Genomic DNA, 13,184 nt, shown 5'->3' on the forward strand with positions numbered 1-13,184 from the left:
CAGAAGGTGGAAAGACAGCCAAATTGTACTAACTGACCTCAGAATACAAAGCAAGGAGTCAAGAGGCACTGCCTATAGTTAACGGAAGAATTAACAGAAACATGTGTCCTTTGAAATTATAGTGGTTACCAGTCTAGAAATACTGAATAACTAACTTTGGAGGAAAGAGGAAACAAATTGGGGTGGTATAAAGTGGTTAAGTCTCCATCTATTATAACTGATAATATCAAAACTTAATAAAAGGAAAATAAAGATGTATCAGCATTTGGGGGATACATAATATAAGATTATGCCTAAGAGGACCCCCTTCTATGTCTGAGAAGATGGCTAAAACCAGGGTTTGCTCTGGGGAGCAGAAATAAGAGAGGGGTGGTTAAGACAAGTGGATGCTGTTTTGATCAAAAGCTCACCCGTGCTCTTTGGATTTTAGCCATGTGAAGACATGACTGTGATTATATATATATATATATATATACTTAAAAATTCACGGTTTCAGAAATTAACAGATCCAATGACTCCATTGAACTTTCTCTAAAGTAGATAGAAAAGAACATATACATTTTCTGATGTCTGAAAAACTGCCGTTTTGTCTTGCAACTAAGAGAAGAAGGTAGGTTGGACCCATATAACCTTCTTATTTCTCTAGTCTTATTAAGAAATCCAAAGTCAAAGAATCTTCATATTCGAAGTTTCTAATTTCACTTCCTACTCGTAAGGGAGAGTAAGAAAAGGTTTTGGCAAATTAAAAAATTTTAAAAACAAAAAATTTTTCTTAACAAATAGATTTTACTCATAAACATTTTGATGAGTGCAGTGGAAAACAAAGTAGTTTGAAAAAAAATGTGGTTTGCAGGGGTAAAGTGCTAGAAAAACACATCTTGCTTTCCCTGATTGCAAAATATTTGAAAACGAATTTGTGACTTTGTTGAATGTGCAGAGCAAATACACTCCCCTCCTCCAGCTTCTGGCTTGTTTGCTATGTGCCAGAATTTTGGGAAGAGCATGGGAATTATTGGCATATGGAGTATAAGGCTGTTGTCATGCCATGAGTTCACCAGATCTCTCTCAAGAAAAATCTGATTGATATTATTTACATTTTTTTTATTTTGAAAGTTTCACACATATATAAAACTAGAGAGAGTAGGATGATGAATTCCTTGTACACATCACCCAGCTTCAGCAATTCTCAGCTGATGGCCCATCTTTTTTCATCTATACACCCACCCACACACCCTTTATAATTATTTCTACCTTATTTTTTTTTTTAAGATTTTATTTATTTGAAAGAGAGAGAGAGCATGCACACACACAAGCAGGGGGAACAGCGAAAGGAGAGGGAGAAGCAGACTCCACACTGAGCACAGAGAACAACTCTGGGCAATCTTATGAACCTCAGACCCTGACCCAAGATGAAATCAAGAGTCAGATGCTCAACCAACGGAGCCCACCAGGCGCACCTATAATTATTTTAAAGTAAACCTCAGAGGATATATTATTCCACCTTGAAATATTTCAGTGTGCATTGCTAAACGTTAGGAATGGGATTGGTTTTTTATTCTTAGCCACATATTATCACACCTAAAAATTAATAAGAACTCCTTAATATCATCAAATAACCAGTATTCACATTTTCCCTCCCCTCATAGGTTTTTTTTCTTTTTTTTTCCCCATAGTTTTTCTTTTTAATAATATGTTTGAACTGGGATCCAAATGATCCAAATGGGGCCCCTATATTTCAGTAAATTGATATGCCTCTTAAGCCTTTTTTCATGCAGAGGCTCCCCCTAAATCTTTTTTCCCTTCCAATTTTTTGCTGAAGAAATTCAGTTGCTTGTGGTGGTAGCACGGCTCACAGTTTTGATTTTGCATCCCACTGGTGTTATCTAAACATGTTTCTTTCCTTTAAAATGATAGTTAGATCTAGAGGAGGTTAAATCAGATTCAGGATCAAAAATTATAACAAGACTATTTCATAGGTGGTGCTGTGTACACAGTGATCGGTTGCCTCTCTTTTTGTGATGTCAGCAGCCCTTGGTCATCACTGCTTAGATGCACTACAATTCATTATATTTACGTGCTGATCACCAATTCCAGTGTGTGTATGGAGGAAGATCCCCACCAACAAGCAATTCTCAGTACACCAGCTGGATGTCCTACAATTCAACTCAATTCTACAATCTGACACTATCTACTTGAAAACTGCACCAGATCCCACAGTCAAGGGCTCAATCCCACAAGACAGCCCCTCCCCCACTCACAAAGCCAGATTTTTAACTGTGCTTCTACCCATGGGCTACCGCTCCAGCTCAGGAGGTCAATCTCAAAGTCCATGTTGTCACCTACACTTCTGGCCATCTAGCTATAAATTAGAGGTCCCCACAACCCCCTCTTTGTGTTTGATTATTTTGCTAGAGTGACTCACAGAACCGCAGGAAAACAGCTCACTTACATTTACCAGTTTCTTATAAAAGGATATGCTAAAGGATACGGATGAATGTCCAGAAAGAAGAGGTGCATAGGGCAGGGACTGTGGAAGGGGCATGGAGCTTCCTCCTCTCTCTGGGCCGCCCACTCTCCCCACACCTCCACGTGTCCACCAACCTGGAAGCTCTATGAACCCATCCTTTTGGGTTTTCATGGAGGCTTCATTACACAGGCACAACTGATTAAATCATCAGCCATTGGCAATTGATCCAACCTCCCACCCCTCTCCCCTCCCCTCCTGGGAGGTCAAGGAGGTAGGACTCAAAGTTCCAACCCTCTAATCACATGGGGTTGGCTTCTCTGGCAACCAGCCCACCATCCTTAGGTGCTTTCCAAAAGTCGTCTCATTAACATAACAAAAGACAGCTTTATCACCCTCAACACTTAGGAAATTCCAAGGGTTTTAGGAGCTCTGTGCCAGAAACAGCAGGAAAACCAAATGCGTATTTATTAGAAATCACAATATCATATGGTTTCACTCATTTATGGAACATAGGAAAGAGCAGGGAGATTAGTAAGAGAAGGAAGGGAAGAATGACGTGGGGATAAACAGAAGGCGGAATGAACCACGAGAGACTATGGACTCTGGAAAACAAACTGAGGGCTTCAAAGAGGAGGAGGGTGGAGGATGGGCTAGGCCAGTGATGGGTATTAAGGAGGGCACATATTGCACGGAGCACTGGGTGTTATACGCAAACAATGAATCATGGAACACTACATCAAAAACTAAGAATGTACTGTATGGTGACTAACATAATAAAAAATTATTTAAAAAAAAAGAAATCACAATACCACAATCTTCTAATCCTATCACTTCTCTTCACTGATTAGCTGAAATACTTCTATAAAAAGAAACTTTCCCTTATCAGCTTTCGATCACTCTGGGATTCAGTTGTACAGGAAAGACAGGAAAATAATTACATTACTTTTCAAAATTTGAGTAAGTTCCCTATCTCCTCCAAAGGTGACCAACCAATTAGGTTCCCCTCCTGGCATCATTATAAACTCATGGATTTAAATATAATTCAAGTTTCAGCCCTTTACAGTTATCATCCTTATTCAAGTTCAAACTGCCCCATCTTTGGCCAGTGGGAGGCTCTTCAAGTTGACTCCGAAGTCTTTCTGATCCAACCCAGCTAGTCTTTGATATCCTTGCTTTCTGCTGTGAGGTGTCCCAGGATCATCTTATGTATTTTCTGACATGCCCTGAAATCAGCGATTTCATCAAGGAGCATCAGTAACTTTTCATAGTAAATAGTTTTGAAAAGTCACAGTATTTACATTGATGGGTTCGTGGTGCCAAGGTTGTTCATTATTTCTAGACCTTTCAATGGCAGAGATAGATTTCTTATTTATTCTTTAACTTTTAACATTGAAATAATATTAGATTTTTTAAAGGTAGCAAAAATAGTAGAGTTTCTGTGCACCTTTCATTCAGTTCCCCCTAATGTTAACATCTGAATTAACCATGGCATAATTATTAAAACCAGGAAATTAATATTGACATAATATTATTAAGTGATCTATAGACCTCATTCGAATTCTTCACTCTTCCCAAAAGGGTCTTTGGGGTCTAAAATCGAATCCAGGGTACCATGTTGCCCTTAACTGTCATGCTTCCTTTTCTAGTCTAGGACAGCTCTTCAGCTTTTGAAGACTTTGGTGTGGTTTTTCTGGTTTTTTTGTTTTGTTTTGTTTTGTTTTTTTATTTATTTTTTCAAGCAAAGGGGGCAGGAGTGAGAGAGAGCATGAGCAGGGGAGAGGCAGAGGTAGAGGGAGAAGCAGACTCCCTGCTGAGCAGGGAGTCCAATGCCAGGCTGCATTCCAGGACCCCCGGGATCATGCCCTGAGCTGAAGGCAGTCGCTTAACCCACTGAGCCACCCTTGTGCCCCTGAAGACTTTGTTTTTGTTTTTTTACGACCTAATTCTTTTGAAGAATACTGACCAGACATTTTGGAGAGCCCTCAATCAGTGTTTGACTATGTTGCCCCATGATTAGGTTGAGACTATGTGGTTTTGTCAAGAATATGGGATACTGTGCCCTTTTGAGTGTACCATATCAGAAGGTACATGTCAGCACGTCAGTATTGGTGATGTTAACTTTCACCACTTGGTGATCTCTGCCAATTTTCAACTGTAAAATGACCATTTTTCCCTTTGTAGTTAAGAGTTGTAAGTAGATACTGAGAAATTGTTCAAATCTTTTTTCTCACTGTACTTTTTCCACTAGTTTTAGTATCCATCAGTGATTCCTGCTTGTAATACTTTATCATGGTATTTGGTGTGGGGAGTGAAGGCAAAGGAAAAAACTAAATTTCCTTACAACTTACAGCCCATTGACAAGTCCTTGAGACAGGCAGAGTGACCTTCCTCTAGGAACTCAAATGCCTCAATGTTAATACTTTACTAAGGGCAAAAGGCAATTAACTTAACATTACCCTGACCTCCAGGACCCTGTAAGACTCCTTTGAAATATAAAATTCCTTTAGAAACTTCCTCTATCTCTGCTCCCCCAGAAACATGTTGGCAATCATCCTCCAAGCATATGGCCCCCTGATATCCATCTGAAGGGTCCCATGACTATGGTTTTACTAGAAGTAGTAAATGACCCCTCAAGGTCCTGGAAACATTGCTTCCAAATTCCTTAGAGACCTATGCTATCCCTAACCCCCTTCCAACTTGAAAATATATAATCAGCCACCCCTCCCAACCCCAATGCAGCTCTTTCTGCCCATGGGTGCTATCCCATGCTTTGATAAAACCACCTTTTTGCACCGGACACCTCAAGAATTATTTCTTGACAGTTCACTCCCAGAGCCCAACATTTCCACATCAGTATTTATGCAATATTAACTTTCTATTTCTGTCATTTCTTATGCATTGTTTAAGATTTATTTATTTGAGAGCAAGTGAGCACACGTGTGTGCACACAAGCAGGGGCAGAGGGAGAGAGAATCTCAAGCAGACTCCCCACTGAGCACAGAGTGGAAGGGAGGCTCCATTTCATGATCCTGAGATCATGACTGAAGCTGAAATCAAGAGTCAGACACTCAACTGACCCAGCTGCCCAACCACCCCTCTTATACACATATTAATTAGAATTCTACCATGAGGAAAACACACCCCCACCTGCCATTTGTCTGTTTATTCAGTTATCTATTTATATCAGTATAGATGAATGGATAGTTAGTTCCTTGGGTTATAATCCATTATTATCTTATTTATTTTATTGGTCGAACTGGTCCCAGATTTCCCGACTGGGAACTGCTACAAGTTGGCCCCTTTGTCTTTTCAACATGTTCCCCAAATCTTCTACATATTCCCACACTCTCTGAGTCCACAAGATATTCCAGGCTCACCTTGCATTTTCCCTGCACCTGTAACTATGGTGGCTGCTATGTGCCAGGCACTGATCTGCAAGTTTTGCACATACTAACTCATTTTATTCCCTAGGGAGAGCCCATAAAGGGCACATCCCATGATTGAATTCACTTTTCAGACAAAGAAACTGAGGCACAGTGAGTTTAAGTACATTGCCTAAGTTTCCACAGTTAGCAAGCAGTATAGCTGGGTGGCAGACACACTGCAAAATTTATGTTTTAGTCACTAACCTGAAATTTGAACAGCAAAACAAATGTACTATCTTATCTAAACTTACCTTGAATTAATAGATAATGTACAGACATCCTTGCACAGAAGGAAATAGAGAATCTGACATCAGGTCAGAAGGAGGCTTCCTGGAGATATTTCATCACCTGTGGGCCTCTCAAGGGTGCTGTGTTGTCTCACACCTGCTGAACCATTTGACTTAGCCTTTCCTCATCACCACTCCCAGGTCTACTCTGTTTCCTAAACTCCGGCTTTGAATCTTACATCATCAGGACTACACCACCCACTCCTCCCCTTGTTGACTCCCAGCTCCTTACCATCATTCCTGTGGCTTCCAGCTCATTCCTCTGTAAATCCTCTCCCACTCATGACCCTTTCGGTAGTCCAGCCTCTGCATTGTTTATCTTTCTCCACACCAGTAATCCTGTCCTCCACCCTATCTCAGCCACACATTACCACTGTACCCTCATCTTGGCCTTAGGAATAATTGCAAATACGCCTTACGTCTTTATTCTAGCACAGCACTATCTAACTGCAGGCTCCTCATTTTTCCACCACATACCCAGTTCCAACAACTTTTAAACCACTTTGGGACATTCCATCCATCAATTCCACCAGTGTCCTCTCTTTCCTCCTTACTTAGGTTAAATTCCGTGGTCAGCCATTACAAAGCAACTTTTTTTCATATACCCTCAATACTTAACTGCCCTCTCATTCTATTTTTTTTATTTAAAATCAATTAATTAACATATAGTATATTATTAGTTTCATGCTCTCATTTTAAACTATTAGCTTGGCAAACTACAATTCTGATTAAATCCAACCATTCTCTTATTATGTACCTCACTTGACTGAAGGAAACCCCACAGCCATGATGTCAGGTCTCATGCACCTTGAGCGGGTCCTTAAATGCAGCCAGAATTCACACATTTCCCTAGACAACCATCTCCTGTTTTCCTAACTAACTCTTCCCTTCCTTCTCTTTCTCATACCTCCAACACCTCTTCCCTTATCTTTACTCTCAGTAGATGACAAAATGTACCACAGATAATTAAAGCAATCACAAGAACTTGAACTGTCTTATACCCTTATACATCTGTCAACGTATCAAATCTGCAGCCTCCTGCCTGTTACTGTGTTCCTCTCTAAAACCAATCCAACCACTGGTCCCCTCTTACCTACTCACAGACGCCAAAACTCCAGCAATTCTTCATCTTCATCTTACATTATTTTTTGTTCACTACTGGATAATTCTCACCAGCATATAAAATCACTGCTGTTTCTCTCACCTTAATGACAATAAAAAATCTACTCTTAATCCTAACTGTCCCACCAGTCCTTTTCAATAATTACCATTTCTCTGTTCTAATTAGCATGCAAACGCCTTCCAAGATTTGTCTAGACTGACCAGGAAAAGAGAGGAAAAACAAAGCACAAGTTAGGATACTAAGAATGTAATGACTCAAATCATAGATATTTTAGAAAATATTATAAATTATTTCATACAAATAAGTGTGAAAATTTAGATGAAGTAGACAATTTCCTAGTAAAAATATGGGTTATAAAATGCAACTCAAGAAGAAATGGAAAATCTAAATAAAACATAGCCTTTAGTGTTTTTTTTTTAAGATTTTATTTATTTATTTGAGCGAGAGAGCATGAGTGAGCATGGTGAGGGGGAAGAGGGAAAAGAAGTGACTCCCACTGAGCAGGAAGCCCAATGTGGGGGTCAATCCCAGGACCCTGGGATCATGACCCGAGCTGAACACAGACACTTAACCGACTGAGCCATCCAGGTGCCCCAAAACATAGCCTTTAAACAAATTGAATCAGCAATCAAAATCTCCACCCTATTTCCTCCCCATCAAAACGACAGCAGGGACAAACGATTTGATAGGCCAATGTTATAGCACCTGATGGAAGAGGTAACTTCTGTACTAGCCAACCAAATTACTATATGAAACCAGTATTATCTTGATAACAAAATCTGACGTAGTCAGCATGAGAAAAAAAATTATAAACCATAATAGACAGAAATTTACTTATAAAGGTATTTTTATTCTTTTAATCCTGAAAAAGAAGTAGAATGCTAGCTTACATGAAGCACAGATGCAGAGACAAACACTTTGACGCAGGTAGTTCGTTTTATAAGTGATGGGAATTATCGTAAGTGAGGAAGTGGACCAAGTAAGACAGAGAATAAAGGAAAGCCAATAAAGCGAGCATCATGAGGGAATTACTGATCCTCCAAGAACCGTGGGAAACATACTTCAGGATCATCCCAGGTAAAGGTGGAGAATCTGGAGGTTTGTCCAACAATTTTTACCCCCATAGTCTTCAAACAGGCTTTGGGGGTTCTGAATAAAACCCTTAGGCAAAGAAAAAAGATGTCTTGAAGTGGGAAGCTCAAAGAAGGCTAAAAATCTCTTCACCTGCAGCTGTGGGTGAAGTCATGTATACATAAGGTCATCACCTGCTATCGAAAGTGAAAAAGTGCTTTTACTCCTTTTCCTTTTCAAAGAGGTATTTTGACTGTGATGTTGTCTTTGCTTCCAGAGTACTTATTCTATAGAATTAGTCTTTATAACTAGTGCTCTAAGGAAATGTGCATTATCTCCACTCAGGTTAAGAAAACACATTCACAATGATTTTCAACCTGTGAAATGATACTAAAAGTAGCCATTCGACTGTGACTCAGCTGTAACGTTGAATTTATCTCCTGAAGAATGTCTTTATCAAAAATTGTCAAGTTCCTGATGTTCTTGAGTAAATGAACATGGCCAGCCGGATTAGTAAACTGGCTTCAGTTCATCAGGTGTTCTGTAAAAGGTCATATCTCAAAAAACATCCACTTAGTATTATTTTGTGTGGGGCTCTGAAAGTGGATAGCACAGAGCCATAGACACATGAGATCCAATAAATGTTCGCTTTTGTTTCAGTTGGTCTCAGGCTATTTAGAATTCAAAATAATTAACCATCTCAACCCTTGCATTTGAACCAATGAAACTGAGACTTCTTAGCAGTAAACATTTCTATAAAGGAAAAAAGAGGCAAAATTGTTGCACGCATGGACAAAGAACGTGACACCAACCGTCCTTGTCCTCCCAATCCCATGCCAAGGCTCCAAGACAACAGGAATTCGTGCTCTAGGTAGCCTCTGCAGATGAGTCCCTACCAAAGCTCTGGTCCAGAAATTGCTGAAGGATGTGAGTTCATTGTAAGGGCACCCTCTGAGCATGAAGGAGGTGCTGGAGCATTAGGCAGACATTATGGCTGTGGCTCAGATCTCACAGGTTCCCTCCTCTGGCTATTTTCTATAAAAAGTAGGGTCTACCCCTCACTGGTTCATCATCCAAAAGTTGCTATGCCAAAAGAGTGGACATAAGTTCTCCATAGCTTCTTTACTTCTAAGAGCTGCTATGAGAAGAGGGAGACCAACTGATGTATTTTGCCAGGTAATATAAAGTTTTGATATAGAAAAGAATACACTCTTATAATCAAGTCTTGCAGACCAGTTAAAAACTGTCTCTCTCAGAGTACATTCTGGAGCTTAGATTAAAAGGTCTCATTTTCTCTCTTCCCAAGATAATCACAATAGTGATCTTTAATAAGATTGCTTTATTCTTTCTTTTTTTTTTCTGCATGACTTTCTTTCAGAAGCCAATGATAAATTAAGGTGGTTCTCCCCAAAATGAGATACAAGTATGCTACACAGCTTTTTTCAGATAGGTCGTTCCTTAATCATCAAAACATCCAAATATGGGGCTTCCTCTTATCTCCAAATATTTTTGGTGAAAAGATTTAAAATTTGGACAACCATGAATATATTGCTAAATGAATAAAAAATTCACATTAATTAAAAATATTAGACCCCCAAAATATTTTTTTCTTTTCTACAGCAGCTAGTATCTGACTACAACCACCACCATCACCAGCAACACCACCCTCACCCCTACCGACCCTACCACCAACACCACTACCATTACCACCATTATCACCACCACACGATCACCACCCCCACACCACCACTATCACCACCTCCACTAATACTACCACTACCACCACCCCTACCACTATCACCACCACTCCCACTCCCACCAACACCATTCCTACCACCACCTCCATCACGCCACTCCCACCAATGCCACCACTATTACTGCCATCACCACCACCGCCACCACCAACATCAACACCACCACTACCACCATCCCCACCACCATCAGCACCAACTCCCCCCCACCACCATCATCATCACCACCACCACCAATACCACCACTACCACCACCCCCACCACCATCACCACCACTACTAACACCACCACCACCCCCACCGCCATCATCACCACCACCGCCGCCAACAAAAACAACACCCCCATTCTTTGCTTTCTTTTCTCTGCCATTGATTACTTTGGGAGAAAAGTTTGAGAAGCACTGTTTATAGTAACATCTTAAGGTGAATGAGGGTACAGTAATTTTATCTTGTAACCTGAGACATTTGGGAAACATCCAGAAATCTGAGGACCACAGAGTTTCTTTGGTGGTTGATCTTTCAGCCTTAGTCTAATTCTAGGTTTCTGAGGGTAACATAAGCTTGCATTTTTAACTTCTCCACATTGACCTCTGTGAGGAAATTCTTAATTAATTTTTAGCTACTTTACATGTGTACATCCACCATTATGGACATGTAACACACACAGACACATACACACACACACATACACACAGTGAGAATTCTTGAGACAATAGGCCCAAAGGAGTAAATGTTGAAATTCAAGAGCCAGATCCCCCCAAAATACCATGCTAAAGACAGTGGCGACTTATAGCAAAAATGTAAATCCTGTACAACTAGACCCTCTAAGCTTTCAAAAAATGTTTTCCTAATATGTTGCTGCTCCTCCCAGCCACTAAGCAGCTATGGCTTCACAGAGTCCCTGATGTGGCAGCTCACCAGAACTCCAATAGGTTTTATTTTTTACTCTCCACCCTAGTTTAAAATATATCCATTGGATGACCCATTCAAGCAGGACACTGCTTTCCGATTCTAGCAAACATGCATGGTAAAATGTTGCTTGTTTTTATTTATTTGCTTATTTTTAAAATATCAAACTTGCTAATCCCTACTGATATTAATACATATACATATTAATTTGTAGCCATTTTAGAGTGCCATAAGTTTCAAAATGAAAGAAAGGGACATACCGGCTATATACCACAGAGAGACAAATCAAAATTTCTGGCATGATGTTGAAAAGTTGGAGGTTAGGAGTGATGACAAAAATTTTGAGCTATCCCTGCATTCTCTAGGGGCAAAGAGATCTTGAATCCCTGTGGAGTGGAATACACTAACCCATTCTCCACTTCCACTCCCTATTCAGAAAGAGAGGTTGTCATGATTAAACTTACTGATGAGTATAATGATGTGAAGGCAGAAAATTAAAGGTTGTGAATGAAGCTCATAAAATATTGAGTATTTCAAACACTGATTTTTCTATCAGAAGAGCCTTTTGATAGCTCATAATTGCTTATAAGATACAAATGCCAGGCACTTCATAGTTGCTTAATAAATAATAGGCAGATTAATCTTACCCATATAGTTACATAGAATTTAAGCCCAATAATTAACTACCAATAACTATAAAGGCAAAAATAGTAATGCCCAGTGCATAAAATTGGCAAAGTTGATGTTGTAAGAACCTAAGCCAAAAACTAAAGACTTATCTTTTGAAAGAAATGATTGAAAATGTCTCTGGCCACCCTCACAACACAACACACCACACCACACAATTTTGGACAAGGAAGAAGAGCAGTCAAGAAGTTAAACAGAAACGGATTTAAATGGAATTCAGATGGATGACACTTTTTTCCCTATTGTCTCTACATCTGATTGATCAAGAAAGTAGACTCAGTCCCAGGAAGTAGCCTCCAACTTTTTCAGAAGATTTGGCAAATCTCAAAGTCTACTGTCTGCTTTGATCAACCACTTTCTCTTGTCCTGGGATCTAGCTCTGGAGCCATAAAGATTAGGACAAAGAAAGTCAAGTGGGAACACTCCCCTGTTCCTGTGAACCTAAGGAGGTAGACTGTCTTGGGAGAATGGGGGAGACTACCATTTAATCCATTTTACATTCTTGATACGGGTGGTAGAGTGACTCCTTGACATCAGGTGTCCCAATTGACAGAGCTAGGTTAAGGCAGTAAATTCCTGTATGATAAGGGCCTGAAGTCCATAAAGGATTATCAGAAGAATAACTGGCCATTTCCTCCATCATTTCCATTCCATGTGAGCTCTGTACTAAAAAATGATGCACGCGAAGGACATATCACAATGGTGCTTCAATTCAATCTGAGCTGAGAGGGACAACAGCAAAGGATAGAGAGGATCTCATGGGTTGTTTGTTGCTGTTGTTGCTTTATTTGCTATTGGTGCTTTTGGATGTGTGCTTTCTCTTTGAATGTCCACCCTTCCTTATTAAATCAACACTGCCTTAAGTCCCAACTGAGACTGTCCCACTGTCAGTAAGGATGGGGTTAGGATAATCGATAGTCTTGCAAGTTCCAGGTACGATCATTATCCTTTCAAAGGAGAAAAGGCAAGTTCATGCATCCATAACTCTACATCCTTTGGTTTCATGAGTTCCAAAACCTTCCATTTTTTTTGCTTCCCCACCTAGTGACTCTCCCTCAAATTCCACTCCTGAAAAAATCAAGTTTTTAAGTTTAATGGAGTGCTCCTTATAAAAAAAACCCTAGCAAAATGTTTTAGCCATTTCTATTTGCTTTGTTTTCTAAGAGATGAAGAGCAGGCTTTGATCAATTGTAAACGAGAAGAGAAATGAGATATTCGGCTCTACTGAGGAAAAAGCAGAAGAGGGCAATCAGAGAGGGTCACAGTCAGCAAGGAAAATCTATCACTTATGACCTGATTGGAATGAAAACATGGATATCTAAGAGCAATATTGTGCCCAAATCTCTGATAGATAAGGGAGCATATCACCCCGAGGGGAACAGACCTGCCTAGATGACAATAGTCTCAAGATCAAGACATCAGTGCCATTATAAGTTTTGCTTTATTTTGTTTTAAATCATTGTAC

This window comes from Ailuropoda melanoleuca, chromosome 5 (genome assembly GCF_002007445.2).
Source record: "Ailuropoda melanoleuca isolate Jingjing chromosome 5, ASM200744v2, whole genome shotgun sequence".
Lineage (NCBI taxonomy): Eukaryota > Metazoa > Chordata > Mammalia > Carnivora > Ursidae > Ailuropoda > Ailuropoda melanoleuca.